Below are 12819 nucleotides of genomic sequence, written 5' to 3' on the forward strand. Positions count from 1 at the left end.
CTAAAAATTACCAGTGAGATCAGCCAGGAGATATACTCCAGAACCACATGAGTGTTTAATGGGCACAATGAAAGCCATCCAGGTAAAGGCAGTCAACTTTAATAAAGTTGGGAGAGGTGTTTCAGGGAAAGAAAAGAAAAGAAAACCCCAGCAGTGTTTAGTGAAAGGCTCACTGAGGCTGTTAGAAAGTATACCAACATGGACCCCCAACTCAGCAGAAGCTATACTAGTGCTAAATTTGCATTTTATTAACCAATTGTTTTATGATATCCAGATTAGGCTTACAGATAAATCTCAGCTGTTGTCAGTGGCTCCAACTGTCTACAGTGATAGGAATCTGGAAGTAATAGAAAAGGACCATCAGAAGGCTAAATTATAGAGAGTGGCAATTAGTGCCTAGTCTCCTCCAGAGACTTGGGCTTGAGAAGTTTAGGCAAAATCTGATATTGGTGTGGGAAACCTGGCCACTACCAAAGGGTATATTAAACTTCCACCAAAGGGAATTGATATGGAGCAGGGAAAGCTGGGATGTCCAAGAAGCCTTGTCCTAAATGAGGACAATCTGACTGTTGGGCATGGAACTGCCCCTGAACTGCATGGTATCAAGGAGGAGTCCAACCCCTTGTGGACATGGATGGCTAAGCATAAAGTACCCAGATTTTACACAGATGCCCATACTTTCCATATCACTCATGAATCCCCACCACCTTCTCTCTTCTTCCCTCTTTCTGCTCTCCCCTTCCCCCCACCCATGTACTAGGTCATTAATTGTCCTCATATCAGAATTGAATACATAAGATTCTTTCATCTCCATTCTTGTGAGGCTTTACTAAGAAAAACGTGTTCCACTTCCATCTAGTTTATCAAACCCCAGTGAGAATGGTTCACATCACAAAATCTCCTAGTCAAACAATTTTTATTAAGTTAATGGTCAGCAGTAAAAGTGCAATTACATGAAAAGCTCATATTTTGCATGTTTTATCTATTTTTCGTTGTCTTCACTTATAAGGTGTTAAAGGTGAGACCCACTCCTGAATCTTCTTTCTAGTGGTGGAATAAGGTACATGTTATTCTGAAGTGTCACTCATGTGGTTTGTCCAAATAAATTTTGAGCAATAGGTTAGAGGATCATCAGTCATATAGTGAAGCCAACAATGCTATTCAGGAGGCATCATGCTTCCATTCACATCCAAGAATGAGTTTTTCACATTCATTTCGGTGGTGTATATAACCCATCAGTGACAGCCAAAAAATAGCTTGTTGTCTTCATAGTATTTGTTGCCATATTTGTCTTCTCCCACTAATTTGTCTTCTCCCACTAATTCTCCCAACCCTCACATCATTTGCCCTGAAAAATACTTGTAGATAGCCACAGAGGCTGCTGTGACTGCTGATCTGCTGCAGCTGTACTTCAGGACCTCCAACTTGTCCCTCAGGCCCATAGTCCTACATTATTATGTATCTGGGAAGGGATACTGGTCACTCACAAAATTCTGCTTATTCCTGAAGTTCCAATTGCTTTATTAGGAAGAGACATTTTAGTCAGGCTAAATTGGAGACATTTTAGTGTCCAATTACAGCTACATCCCCACTCCCTACAAAAGTATGTGGATGGACAACCTTCAATATTACTTTAGTGGGGGAACAAAAATTACATACAAGTCTAGAAGATGTAGATTCTGTGTTCTGGGCAGATGGGAAACCAGAAAAGGCCATAAATGGTGTTTCTGGTATAGGAGACAGATCCTCAGATCTGGAACCTCCTTTCTCCACAGGAACAGTATCCCTTGTTCCCAGAGGAACAGCAATATTTGCCCCAGTACTACAAGAATTACTGGAAACTGGCATGTTGGTGGAGTGCTCACACCCTTCTATTACCCAATCCTGGAAGTAAAAATGCCCAATAGAAAATGCAGACTTGCCTAGGATTTAAAAATTATTAATGTAACAGTAATTGTTTTACGCCCAGTGCTTCTAAGTCTATATAAAAATATTACTCAGATTCCAGTAGAATAGGCCTACTTTTAAGTTCTAGATTTAAAAAATAGTTTCTTTTCAATTTCTTTACCCCCAGATAATTTTTGTTTGCCTTTTAATGGGAAAAATCCCACTAGGGAGAACCAGAGAGTTGATGTGGATTGTCCTTTCCCAGGGATTCTGGGACAGCCCTCATGTGTTTGAGGAAACACTTCAAAGGTAGCTCATAGAGTTAAATTTGGAGCCCCCAAATGCCCCCAAACAATATGTTGATGATATATTCATTGGTAGTTCTTCATATGAAGATTCAATTATAAGCACCAGGGTGACTGTAGAGCTCCTGGAAAAGGAACGCTTTAAGGTTGCACAGGAAAAAAATCTCAATTATGTATGCTACTTGTGACCTAGTTGGGGTTTTTATAGTCCCAGAAGAGCAATAACTGTCCTCAAGTAGAATTCAGATCATCTGCTCCCTAAAAATTCCAACTACTGTTAAACATCTAACAGAATTTCTGGGGATAGCTGAAGTAACAGAATCTGGATTTCTTCATTTGTCAAAATAGTAGAACTCTCTAACTCAATAACTATGAAAATGCCAGGAAGGCTATGTTAACCAGGGTGATGAAAATGTATAAAACCAGTGTATGGTGCCCCCCCCCCAAAAAAAAAATAGTAAAACTCTCCTATAAAACTTTAAGATGAGATGAAAATAAAGCCTTGATATGGGAAAGGAAAAAAAAAAGGCCTTTCAGGGACTAAAGGAGGCCTTGACTTGTGTTCTGGCTTTTGGAACATCTAAATTAAGATGACACTTTTATATTTCGATATAAAAAGAAACTCACTGTAGGATTATAGTACAGGGTTTTAAAGAGGGTTGTGGCAGGTGGAATATTTCTCTACAAATCTCTACCCTGTAGCCAAAGGTCAGCCCCATTACCTGAGAGTATTGACTACTTCAGGAATCCAGCTACAGGAAGCACAAAAGCTGGTCTTTTCCAGGACTCTCATTTTGGAGAGAGTCTCATGCAATCCAGCCTCTTATTTACCAAGAATACACCATTTGGCTCTCTAATAGTCAAGTCCTAGAATATCAACTCTTCTAAAATTATATCCCCAAATCACCCTAAAATCCTGTGCAGCCTTAAAGTCAGCACCAGAACAAGGGGAGCATAAAACTATAGATAAAAACTGTGAAAAATCAATATTAGCAGAGTCAACAGGAAGGGCAGATTCAAAGACTACCACTCTGTGAGATCCAGGGGGCATTTGGTTTTCTCATGTAGTAATACGATGATAAATGAAAATAAAAAGACTGGCTATGTCTTGGTCTCCCATACTAAGGAAATCAGCCCCTTACTACCAAATACCTCCATGCAAAAGGCTGAGTTAACAGCCATAAGTTAGACACTTAGACACTAAAACACTTTGAGAGTAGATATTCCTTCATGATTCTCTATTCATATGGAGAAATTTAGAAAAAGAGTATTTACTCTCAGCAAAATTGCTCCAATCAAACATGCAAAAGAGGTTAAAAAACATTTACAGACAGTCCATTTACCAGTAAAAGTCTTGGCCATACACACTAAAGACACCAAAGGGAAGGGGATATAACGCAAGAAAACAACAGGGCCAATAGAGAGGCCAAGAGAGTGACACAAAGAAAAATTTGTACCAGCAGTGTTGCCAGTCATACCCACACCAACAGAGGTACAGGGCAAACAGGTGTACTGTAAAGGTAAGATACATGGGCCAAAGAAAAGCTATATTCCTTCATTCCTACAGAATGGTGGGAGCATCTTGTCTAGTATCTCTGATAAGTAGTCTCTAGCTTCCACCAGGCTTTCCATGGGAGATTATGCCTTTAAATATCTTCATACAAATGGTGATCATTTAAGGATTGGAAAAATCAGTTAAACTATTGCCTCTTATAACCTTTATATCCAAAATAATTCACAAGGGAGAGCTTGTGCACCTCAGTTACTGGAGACAATTTATTTGTTACACAACAAAGAGGGGAAAGGTCCATCAATTTTTATTTGTCAGAAAGCCAGCAAGTTTAGAGAAAAGTGAGAGTAGCCTCTCCAAGACTGTTCTGTTCTTCCATTTCAAAACTACAGTTTTATAAGTAAAAGTTCAAAGCAAAGACCACATTAACCCTTACTTTAAATAAAAATCAGCATAACTCAGTGACCTATTACAACATTTCCAATTCAAAAGATAATCTCCTAAATCAATCCAGCTGAACTACTCAAGATAGGCATCTTTAGGGTGGGAGCTAAATTTACAAAACAGTAAGAAAGGGAAACAGGGTGAAGGTCAGGCAGGACCTAAACTGACCAGACCAGCTGTGTCATGTCCACATTAGCCTGATTAACTCCATCTTATTCTCACTACATGTGCTTTCATTCCCATTACTACATTTCATACCTATGAAATGGATTTTTAATGGAAATAATTACAATTTACTGCATTTGTCTTGGGGTTGACCTTTGTTGGGCAAGGGAAGGTTTAAAGTTATACTGGGGACAACATGTAGCACAGTAAGAAAAGACAACAAGGGGCACATTAAGTATAATAACCAAGCTTTCTGAGAATAATATACTTCCCATTCCAACAACTGAAGTTTTTAACCCTCATTTCTGCACAGTTGCTGGTTTTTCTCAGGGCGATAAATCTAGATGCGGGAATGATGTAATCCAGACAACTTGGCCACTGTAGGGGTCACAAGTAATATGTCCCTGAGTCAAGTCCTCTTTCCCTTGAGTTCATCAGATCTTTCCCTCCAATTCCTGAGGATAACCTGGTCACCAGCTGGAACATACATACATAGGTTTCAGGACGAAGGGCAGGGGACCTCTTAAGCAATTCAGAGTGTGGGATAGTGTAGCTCAGGACGTGGCTGGGCATGCCATGACAGATATCAAAATGCCATCTCCTGGAAGCCTTGAAAAAGTCAGGAGAGCATGCTGAGTAGAGGGTCCAAGGCCAACTGAGTAAGTTCCTTGGTCTGGGTGGGTCCGTTATTATAATCCAGGATATGGAAGATATATCTCAAAAACTACTCCAGGGTAAAGAAGTAAACAGAGGCTCAATTTGGCTTCTTTACACTGATAAAGTCAGGGTTGTTTCCAGGGTAAGAGAATAAAATCATTTAGCAGTCACCTACAAATATATACAAGTTCTGTGTTTTAAGGGTAAGGCTTTCATGATGTTCTCATGCAAGTATTCTTATTTACAGCCTTAGCACAGTTCCTAAGGTAATACATATCTTTAAACGTCCCTATAGGACTGATCTGAAGTTCGGGCAATACAAGTGAATATTCCTGAAAATCAGTTGTTTCTGGGGTCCCTTGTGAGGATGTGTTGTAGCCACACCACTTACTGGGAATTTTTTACTCATGTTCCAATTTCTCCTCCGGTATTTAGAACTAGCAGTTAATGTTTAATATTGCACAGATTCCTTCCAGTATGGCCAACAGGCCATTTTTGTTGAGTCTTAAGCCTTTTGCAGTTTCTTTTCCATCAGTCTTAGAGTCATAGACAAATCTCTGATCACATTTCTTTTGGCATATAATCTGGAGATTGAGACAATAATCACAGCAAGATTTGTAATGTTACTGCTAGGGCAGTCACCCCAAAATATGTCAGAGACATGTACTTTGGGGTAAATATTTTTAACTTTGTTTTTTATTCAGTACCCACTGTGAAATTTTAAAAATTTGCATATTAAAACCTTATATTGGCTCAGCTCCCATAGCTCAGTGGTTAGGGAGCCGGCCACATACAACGGGGCTGGCAGGTTGGCGGGTTCGAACTCGACCCAGGCCTGCTAAACAACGATAACTGCAGCAAAAAAAATAGTGGAGTATTGTGGTGGTCTTGTAGTTTGAAGTCCCAGCTACTTGGAAGGCTGAGGCAAGAGAGTCACTTAAGCCCAAGAGTTTGAGGTTGCTGTGAGCTGTGACACCATGGCACTCTACCTAGGGTGACATAGTGAGACTCTGTCTCAAAAACAAACAAACAAAAAAGAAAAACCTAGTACGTTCAGATAGAAGAATGAAGTTAGACCCTTACCTCATGCCACACACAAAACTCAACTCAAAATTGATTAAAAATATAAATCGATGACCTGAAACTGTAAAACTACAATAAGCAAAAGTAAGGGGAAAACTCCATGATATGAGTTTGGGTAATAATTTCTTTGCTATTACCCCCAAAAGCACAGACAGTAAAAGCAAAAATAGAGAAAGGGGATGCCATCAAACTAAGAAAATTCTGCACAGCCAAGGAGACAATTCTAAGAGAGAAAGGAGACAACTCAAAGATTGAGAAAAAAGATCTGCTAATCATAGGCTGGATCAAAATTGAATATGCAAAACATAGAAGGGAGCCTAGTGCAGTGGCTCACACCTGCAATCCTAGCACCCTGAGAGGGTAAGGCAGTGGATGGCTTGAGCTCAAGAGTTGCAGTGCATCCTGAGTCAGAGCAAAACACAGCCCTAGTAAAACCAGATAAACCTAGCAGAGCATCATGACACAGACCTGGAATCCCAGCTGCTCTGGAGGCCAAGGGGGGTGGATGGCCTGAGGTCAGGAGTTGAAGAGTAGCCTGAGCAAGAGTGAGACCCGCTTGAAACAACAGATGCAAGCTGAGCTTCATGGCACAGGCCTGGGGTCCCAGCTACTCAGGAAGCTTGGGCAGGAGGATGGCTTGAGCCCCAGAGATTGAGGGTGCTGTGAGCTATGATGCTACGGAGTGAGACTCTTGTCTCCCAACAAAACAAAACTAAACTAAACAAAAGAAAGAAACACACTAAAGATCTTCAAGAAACAACCGAATGTTAACCTCAATGAGCTGGAAAAGGAAGAACAAACTCAGGCCAAAATTACCAAAGAGAAAGAAACAACAAAACTCAGAAGAAATCAATGAAAAACAGACTAGAAAAAACATGAGTAAATCTATAAAACTTAAGATGTTTGAATCAATGATCAAAATGGTCAAACCTTTAGCTACACTAAAGAAGTAAACCGTCACATGGAAATAAATAAGATCAGAAATGCGAAAGGAAAATACAAGTGAGACATATACTAGAGAAACGGAAGTATCATACTAGGCTAGGGCAAAGCCTAGGCCAATGAATTGGATCAGCTAGTAAAAGTGGACACTTTCCTCAAGAGGTACAACCTACCAAGGTTGGAAATGTCCATGTCTGCTACAAGGTAGTTTAGGGGGAATCACAAAGGTCTACAGAGGCCAAGCATGACTAAGAAGATGGCACAAAGGGCTGACGGGTTCCAACCCATCAGTCTGAGCACGTAAGGCTGGCATTCTATTGAGCTACAGACACCTCACCAGTCGGTTCAGTTTTTGCAGGTCTTTAGTAGCTGTCCTGTTTTCGTATGTGGTCCAGGCTGCTCTCTTAACTGCTGAACTTGAGTCATCTCCTTCCTTCAGCCTCACAAAGTGCTCTAGCCTCTACCACACATCTCCAGACCACCGGGCCCTCTGCGCTACCTCCCAGCCTGCCTTCCCCGCCGCTGCTGCCTCTACCCTAGTCACTGCCACCCCCTCAGCTGCCACGGTGGAGTCCTCCTCCTTCTCCACCTCCTCCACTACCCTCTCCCCCCCGCAACTCCCCAAGCCCTCTGTCCTGGAGAAGTACCCGCGATCGCGTTCATCACTCTTGCCACGGGCCTGGGGCAGTTACAGCGGGTGGCTGCAGCCGAGGGGCAATGGTCACAGTGGGCGACGGCGGTGTGGTACAGGCCTGGGCCGGGGCTGGCGAGAGCTGCGGCCCCATGAACCTGGCTTGGTTGCCTCCCGACGACCCGCGCGGCTCATCGCTCTTACCATGGAGCAGCTGGATAGCCAGGGCCTGTTTCACAGCTTCCTCCCAGGACACCAAGCCAACTTGCCAAAAGCTGAGGATGACAGCCATATGACCCACCCACCGGACCTGGCCCCAAATTCAGTTTAGAAAAGTCAGAAAAAGACACTACAAAAATTCAGAGAACATTCAGAAGATCATTTGCAATAATCCAGCAAGACTTATTCCTGGGCTGCTGAGAGAATTTAACATACATCCATATGGAAATGTGCCACAACACATTATCGGAATGAAGGGCAAAAACTAGATTATCTCAATAGATGCAGAAAAACCATTAGAAAAAATTCAAAATCCTTTCACGATAGAAACTCTCAATGCATTAGCCCTAAAGGAATGGACCTCGAGGCAATAAAGGTCATATAACAAATACAGGAGTTTTTGTTTGTTTTTCAAATGAGGGTGCCCAGGGCTGTAGTTGCCATTCTTAATTTCCCAGCTGCACTTAAGTTGCTTGCTGTGTTAGTAGCTGATTTCTGATTGGCGCCTTTCACCAACAGACGGAGCTGGGAGTGTGGAGCACAACTTGCCCCGGAGTGGCCTGGGAATATTTTGTTCCCTCCAGCCATCGCTGTGCACACGCTGCAGAGTCCTGTGCCCTGGCGATTAGCATGGCCCGGGGCATTCTGGCTGGGTGCACCTCCTTGGAGCCTAGTAGGCCTTGAACTGCACTTGGAGCAGCGTGTCATGTGGAGAGAGGCAGGCAAAGACAGACCCAGTGGGCACATAGGAGGGACCTCGACCCTGGCAGGTGGAGGCCTCATGAAGTGGGAACCAGTCCCTGGGTGAGAACTGCTTGCCAGGTGTGAGTGGCATCACCATTTCACTGTTCCTGTTGTGTTTCTCCCCCTGCTCAAAGATCATGGCCTTTGCAGTCTGTGTGGTGCCCAAAGTTGCAGGTCCACCAGGCAAGTGCAAGTCTGCCATGGATAGCCGGTCTAGGAGGCGCATCCGATGTCCCTGCCCTGAGCCCCAGTTCTTGGCTGACATTGGTTGGAGGGAGAGGTTGGGCTTTGAAGAGCGGCAGTGAGTTGGTCAACTGAAGACTGGCCAGAATCTATCAAGGACTCAAGTAAATCAACCAGAAAATAGCAAACAAGCATATTAATCATTGGTCTAGTATTTATTTTCAACAATTTTCTTTAACCTTTTTAACACCTATGTCTGGAATTCCAGGATTCATGACAGTTTTTCAAATTTTTAAATAACCGTCTTTTTTACTATTATGTTTCATTTTGTATATTACATTGAGTATATAAGTAGTACATAAAATACAAATATGCAACATTCATATTTTATATCTCTTCCCCTCTTTATTGTTTCTGGCTGTATTCAATCTCATAAATACTGTAGTTTACTGCTATCCCCTTTATCAGTTTAACAGACATACTGAACAGTTTTAATTTTTTAATTTTTATTTGTTCTTTTTCAAATACAGCTAGTCAAGCCTACAGGTTTTTTTGCTCTTTCTACATTATTTTGGTTTCCTAGTTTTTCATTGTATTTACTTAAAATTTTATTTATTTATTTATTTTACTTAAAATTTTAAAACATAATTCCAATTTTGAAATTAATGTGATATCTATTTTCTTCTAAAACTTCATTCACATGGCTTATTTTCTTGCATGCTTCATTAGTTTTAATATTGTAGTCACTTTGGGGTGTCTAAAGTCAGTTTAATACTTGATTACATTTGTCTTGGGGGTAAGCTGGAAAACCCATATGGATTTGATGGCTTTTCCTCAATCATTTATTTCTGCTCCTAAGAATTTCTTATACTGTATTCTGCTTTTAACTCTTTTTTTTTTGGAGACAGAGTCTCAGTATGTCTCCTTCAGTAGAGTGCTGTGGTGTCACAGCTCACAGCAACCTCAAAATCTTGGGCTTAAGCAATTCTCTTGTCTCTGCCTCTCAAGTAGCTGGGACTACAGCTGCCTGCCACAACCCCTGGCTATTTTTTTGTTGTTGTTGTTGCTGTTGTCACTGTTGTCATTGTTTTGCTGTCCCTGCCACGTTCAAACCTGCCAGCCTGGGTGTATGTGGCCAGAGCCCTACTTACTGAGCTACGGGTGCCACCTGCTTTTAACTCTTTTCATGATTTTACAGATACTTATAATTTCTTAGTTGATTTTTAGTTGTATGTATTAAAGGTTTTTGCACTTCGTATTTTTCCAGAAGCACAAATATCCACATTGTACACATGAGTAAAATATTTCACATAGATATCTCATCAAGGATCTCAAAGTTCTTCATTTGTAACACAATTCCTGACCCACATACCATATGGTAATATAACAATTTGTAGAGTATATTTATTTTTAATACTTGAAAACATATTTTTGTTTTACATAAATTTCTGAAGCAAGAATGCTTTGCTACAAGAACATGGTCAGAATTCCTTTTTGTCCACAACATGAATCTAATATTAGTAGAGTTATTTATGTGAATTTAGGTATTTTGGCTTCGAATAGATAGTACTTCCTTGACTCTGTAAAAATAATCATAATTTGGATTTTCCACTTAAACCAGAAATTGCTTACTGGGGTCTTAAAGTTTTCATGTGACTAGGTAATATTTGTTAATTATACTTTAATTGATAGTTCTTATTGTCAGTTTACAGTGCCTGAAAAATAAGGTCTGTTGGCTTTTTGCTCTCATAGAGTTAATTAAAATGTTTGGGCCTAAATCTTGCCATTGTAAATAATTATCTCTGGTATTTGAAAATAATGTGTATCCTCAGTTTCTTGATGAAAAATTCTGTTTTTTTATTTCTATTTTTAATTGGACAAACCTTCTATAGTAAACCTTTATATAATAAAACCTTTATATAATAAAGTTATATAACATGTTTATGTTAATTTGTTTGCTTTATACCAAAATAATTGATATTTATGATGGTTTTAACGCCACATAAAGTTATTGTCAATGTATCTGTCATTTTTTAAAATTATTGTTGGGAATTCATTGAGGGTACAAAGAACCAGGTTACATTGATTGCATTTGCCAGATAAAGACTCTCTTATAATTGTGTCCCACCCCCAAAAGGTATACCACACACTGTGATTCTACCACCCCCTCCCTTCTTCCCTCTCTCTGCTCTTCCCATCCCTGACCTCTCACCATGTATTAGGTCATTGATCTTCCTCATATCAGAATTGAGAACATAGGATTCTTGCTTCTCCATTCTTGTGATGCTTTACTAAGAATAATATGTTCCAATTCCATCCAGGTTAATACAAAAAATGTAAAGTCTCCATCTTTTTAGTGGCTGAATAGTATTCCATGGTATACATATACCACAACTTGTTAATCCATTCCTGAGATCATGGGCATTTAGGCTGTTTCCACATTTTGGCAATTGTGAATTGAGCTGCAATAGTCTAGTGCAAATGTCCGTATAGTAAAAGGATTTTTTTCTTCTTCTGGGTAGATGCCCAGTAATGGGATTGTAGGGTCACATGGTAGGTCTTGTTTGAGTTCATTGAGGGTTCACTGTACTTCCTTCCAAAAAGGTTGTATTAGTTTGCAGTCCTACCAGCAGTGTAAAAGTGTTCCCTTCTTTCCACATCCACGCCAGCATCTGCAGTTTTGAGATTTTATGATGTGAGCCATTCTCACTGGGGTTAGATGATATCTCAGGGTGATTTCTATTTGCATTTCTCTAATAATTAGGGACATTGAGCATTTTTTAATATGCTTGTTAGCCATTTGTCTGTCTTCTTTAGAGAAGGTTCTATTCTTTTTACTTACCTAGTGATCTAAGGGATTGTTGGCTCTTTTTATGTTGATTAATTTGAGTTCTCTATGAATCCTAGTTATCAAGCTTTTGTTTGATTCAAAATATGCAAATATCCTTTCCCATTTTGTAGATTGTCTATTTGCTTTGGTTGTTGTCTCCTTAGCTGTACAGAAGATTTTCAGTTTAATTAAGTCCCATTTCTTTATTTTTGTTGTTGCAAATGCCATTGAAGTCTTCCTCATAAAGTATTTCTTCAGGCTGATCGCTTCAATTTTTTTCCCCACTCTTTCTTTGAGGATTTTTGTTGAGGTTACTGGAGATTTTACTTTTCTATTTCTAGTTAGTCTGGCCAAAGGTTTATCTCTTTTGTTTACTTTTTCAGGAAACCAACTTTTCATTTTGCTAATTTTCTGAATGATATTTTTGTTCTCAATTTCATTAATATCTGATTTAATTTTGGCCATTTCTTTTCTTTTGCCGGATTTAGGGTTAAATTGTTCTTCTTTTTCCAATTCCATAAGATGGTTTATGAGTGTACTGATGCACTCACTTTCTGTTTTTCGAAGGTAGGCATCTAGCTCAATAAATTTTCCTCTCAGGACTGCTTTTGCTGTATCCCAGAGGTTTTGGTAACTTGTGTCTTCATTCTTATTACATTTGAGGAAATTAACAAATTCCTCTTTTATCTCTTCCTGAACCCAACTATCATTCAGCATAATGTTGTTTAGTTTTCAAGACTTTGAGTGGGGATGAACATTTTCTTGGAGCTGAGCTTCACTGTTATAGCCTTGCAGTTTGAGAAGAGACATAGTATAATTTTTTTTTTTTTTTTGTAGAGACAGAGTTTCACTTTATTGCCCTCAGTAGAGTGCCATGCCATCACACAGCTCACAGCAACCTCCAACTCCTGGGCCTAGGCAATTCTCCTGCCTCAGCCTCCTGAGTAGCTGGGACTACAGGCGCCCGCCACAACACCCGGCTATTTTTTTGTTGCAGTTTGGCCGGGGCTGGGTTTGAACCCGCCACCCTTGGTATATGGGGCCGGCACCCTGCTCACTGAGCCACAGGCGCCACCCGAGACATAGTATAATTTTTATTCCTTTAATTTTGTTGAGGTTTGATTAGTATCCTAGGATATGATCTATTTTGGAATATGTGCCATGAGCTGATGAGAAAAAAGTATATTGTTTTGGAATGGTGTGTTCTGCATATGTCTGT

General features: G+C 40.2%; 1 pseudogene; it reads right to left on the reverse strand.

Moving 5' to 3' along the window:
• Positions 1 to 998: 998 nt before the first annotated feature.
• LOC128572478 (NADH dehydrogenase [ubiquinone] 1 alpha subcomplex subunit 12-like) lies at positions 999 to 8431 on the reverse strand (annotated as a pseudogene).
• Positions 8432 to 12819: the final 4388 nt, after the last annotated feature.

Source organism: Nycticebus coucang, chromosome 20, assembly GCF_027406575.1.
Source record: "Nycticebus coucang isolate mNycCou1 chromosome 20, mNycCou1.pri, whole genome shotgun sequence".
NCBI lineage: Eukaryota > Metazoa > Chordata > Mammalia > Primates > Lorisidae > Nycticebus > Nycticebus coucang.